Raw genomic sequence first — 4,251 nt, 5'->3', positions numbered from 1 at the left:
AGTTGGGGCATGTGCATTGTCAGAATCGGCCATTTATGATTCAAACGGTATCCGGAGTTCAGGATAGAGCAGACTTCCTGCGCAACCAACTTAGAGGAGGAAGTGAACAATATCCGATTGTGTAACTATACCTTCTTAAGCTTCGTTCACACAGACAACACCTTTATGCTGTATTGTTGATCATAGTGTGTGTTACTACTGCTTGATGTTTGATATTATTGGGTGTACAACCATAATGTAAAATATGACCGCAAAATAGATGCATTGCATTAAGTTGCACTTTTATCAACTACGCCACTTTGCTGGACATGTCAACATTAATGGCAATGCAGCAACTCTCTGTCATGCAACAAACTTAACTTCAAATGTCAGCCTGAAAGCAATAGCCGGAGGTTTGTATCAAAAACCTTTTTTATTCAGTTTACTATTTCATAGCTCTCACAGCTGGAAACACCTGCTTTATTTTAGAATCAAACTTCTAGTGTGTGTGATTTAAATGCAGTTTTACATGATCTTTCCCCAAAAACTGAGGGATGCTCTACTTTTCAGGTAACTAACTGGTTCACGGTTTAGCTCGTAATGACAGTTGATCAAGAAAGATGCGCAGTTAAATGACATTATGCTAAATCAGTCCTCATCAAGAGCTCAGATGAGTGTCAGAGCTTGGGATAATGTTACAGGTAGAAGCAAACACGAGGACCTGCTGTCACTCCATGATTTTAAGTAAATTTGCATTTGATTGCAGACAGAAAGCAGACAACCCAAATTGGAATATTTATGTATGCAGGGAATTTGATTTAAAGGGACCGTTCACTCAAAAATTTTTATTTAAATTAAAATTCTCTGAAATATAAATATTAGATGGAAAAACTTAAAGGGATAGTTCACCCAAAAATTTAAATTCGGTTATCATTTAATAATAACCCTCAAGTTGTTCCAAACCTGTATGAATTTCCTTCTTCTGCTGAACACAAAAGAAGATATTTTGAAGGAGTAATAGACCCGTCTAGGCCCATAAACTCTCTCTGTGTGTGTGTGTGTGTGTGTGTGCGCGCGCGCGCACTCGTTCGTTCGTTCAGCAGAAGAAAGAAATTCATACAGGTTTGGAGTAGGGCTGAACAATATATCGTTATCGTATCTATATCGAGATATGAACTTTCAAGATATTACTATCGAAAAAAGCAACGATATAGACGATATAGATTTCCCCTCTCCGCGCTCGCCCTGCGTACAACTCTGGCAGTCACAACAAACATCAGTTTTACGAGTGCCCTTGAATGCACCGCTAAAGCCAGCGCGCACACACTACCAGGGACGTGGGAACTATATTGTGAGAGGGGGGGCGGCGTTTCCATGGTGACGCGTCATTGCTTGTCACGTGACACACCGCAGCAGCAACAGCGCTGAATGAATGATGATCTGCTTTTATGTCATTTTTCCTTTTTTATTTAGAATATTCACAAATGTGTTAGCTATGGCATGAAATATTTGATATTCCGATTGTCAAATACATGCAAGTGGAAGTATATTGTTGTTTAAACACCTTTATAACGATCGCATTAGTTGAGCTGTATGCGCGATGGGCGCCGCCGTGTTAGTTTGTGCCGCAGACGCAGTTCAGAGAATCGGATCTGTTGGATTTACAACCTCTATGTTTACAACACGTGAATTCATCCACTTCTCCCGAAATACTTAAAAGTAAGTGGCTGGTGAACTGGGAGAAGAATAGAGTAAACATTGAAGTTACTTACACAATGTGTATCTGATATGAATAAAACGTGTCGAATTATAATGGAAAGGATTATTATTACCTCTTCCATAGACATCAGTGTGTATTTTACAAACTCTAAATGTATTGTTTTTTTAGTACTTACGTAGTCATATCGTATTGTATCGATATCGAGATATCTGGCATGAAAATCGAGATATGAAATTTTGTCCATATCGTTCAGCCCTAGTTTGGAGCAACTTGAGGGTAAGTAAATGACAGATTTTTTTCATTTTTGGGTGAACTATCCCTTTATAATGACAGATTTTTTTCATTTTTGGGTGAACTATCCCTTTATAATTAATAATCTGAAGTTAAAATAGTGCCCTCTTAGAATTTAGAAATAGTGCCATAACTGCCATAAAATAATTCCAAGCACTAAAATAATAAATTAAAATATAGAAATATATATATATATATATATATATATATATATATATATATATATAAAATATTTTTTTTAAATGACTAAAATTAAAATGGAAACTGAAAATCAAAAAAAGGCCAATGCAAAGATTAATAAACACTATATAAATCATTCTAAAATAACACTGCATTCATGTTATTCTAAACCTGACGCCCTTCAGTGGAAGTACTTACATACAGTATGTAGGCAATTTAACTATATTAAATTGTCCAAGACAATCATGGACAAAGTTTTGAATGCAACTTCAAAAAACAATTAGCATTTTCAATAACAAAAAGTCACACATTGAAACGTAAAATTGTGTCTGTTCAAGTTGCACCATCTTCAAATCATTCTCTTTAAAATAAACTCTGTAAATCCTCGTTACACAAAACTCTAGTCTGCTGTATTTTCTAACGGAACACCGAAAATAATCAAAATGAGCAATTTGTTCTTTTCTATGCAATGAAACTGTACGGTGATCACCAATAGTCACAGTCATAATATTAACCCTGGTCCTCCTACATGCTAAATGAAAAGCGACCAAACATCATTCTTTTTCAATTAGAGCTGGTGATTTCCAGACCTGTTTCTCGAGTGACAGAAACCAGCTGTGATCCAACATAGTAGAGCAGCAGAGCTCAACTTTATGCAAATAGAAAGCAATATGATGTGGCTATTACCAGCGGGAGTGCAGATAGTGACTTGGCATCTATTCAATTCAATTGCTGTCACTGGAAGCAGAGCTCAACATAAATAATTATTACTTTGTTAAAAAATTGGTTTGTCATAGTGGGGATTTTTCAAATCCCGCTTTGTTGTAGCATTGTGCAATCAATCAGCATTGTGATTGACATGACCAATGAAATCTTTCGAATCGGCTGTGAGGCGGAGTTTGCGCTAAACTGGTCTGGGAAATAAAATCACGCGAGTAGGACAGCCACTACTGCCAAATGACACGGACCAATCAGATTGGTTGAATGGATACATGAACAAGAATGGAAATGCATTGTAGTTTGCGTAGCTGCTACTTTTGATTGGACAGAAGACCACTGGCAGGTGAAGAAAGAAGAACTCACATTTTGAATTTGTGTCATGTACTATTACATCTTACAACAGTGAGAGTCTCACCGTCCTCCACACAGCTCTCTCTCACTTCCAAAAGCTCTTTGTGTTCAACATGTCTCCGGCCAAAAAAACATCAAAATAACCTGCCAAATCAAAATTCATAGCTTCCTCCCACCAGACCGAGCTAAACTCACTCCCGTGAATCATGAATCAGCCCTGTTGATCCTGATCAGAGTCAAGAGCTGCTGAAGGCAACAGAGCCTTAACCAGCTGTGATAGTTTGCTTTTTGACCGACCACCTTCTTGTCACAAGACTAGTCTATGATCGTGCTTAGAAATAAGTTGAAAAAAAGCACCACCTAATTTATTTACGTCGACAAAGATTCCCAATGCCAGAACCATATTTGTGACAGACACTGAAGTGTAGAATATTAGACATGTTATTGACACCCTCGGTCTCTATTAACGCTGCTCATAAAGAAAGATTTCCCTTGCACTTCCTGTTTCATTTCCCTCTCTTTGAAGTGCACGCCACCTTCAAAGATTGGAATTAACTCCGAGAGCTGATGTTTCGGATGAGACCTACATCAAAAGAAGGTTTCAGATGACTCGTAGCGGTGTTACTGGCAAATCCGTGCGGTCAATTTTGAGGAGAAAGCTTCACATAACAACAGCTGAAAATGCTTGTAGACATTGGCTCTTGGCATTTTCCGTGAGCAAAATAATATATCTAAGCAAAATGGGGCCTGACGCTGCAGAACACGGTGTGTGCAGGTTTGGAGGCAATAATAAAGAAGTTTAGGAAGAAAGGCTATATATGACTTCAAAAAGAGAAATGTTCATGTGCAAGCAATTATTTTGGGTTAATCTCTTAACATTCACATACAATTTTCTCATAAAATGTCTATATTTACTTGTCACTTATTAGTCACTAGAACAATATACACTCACCTAAAGGATTATTAGGAACACCATACTAATACTGTGTTTGACCCCCTTTCGCCTTCAG

The sequence above is a fragment of the Rutilus rutilus genome (assembly GCF_951802725.1).
Source record: "Rutilus rutilus genome assembly, chromosome: 16".
Classification (NCBI taxonomy): domain Eukaryota; kingdom Metazoa; phylum Chordata; class Actinopteri; order Cypriniformes; family Leuciscidae; genus Rutilus; species Rutilus rutilus.
This window is presented reverse-complemented; position numbering follows the sequence as displayed.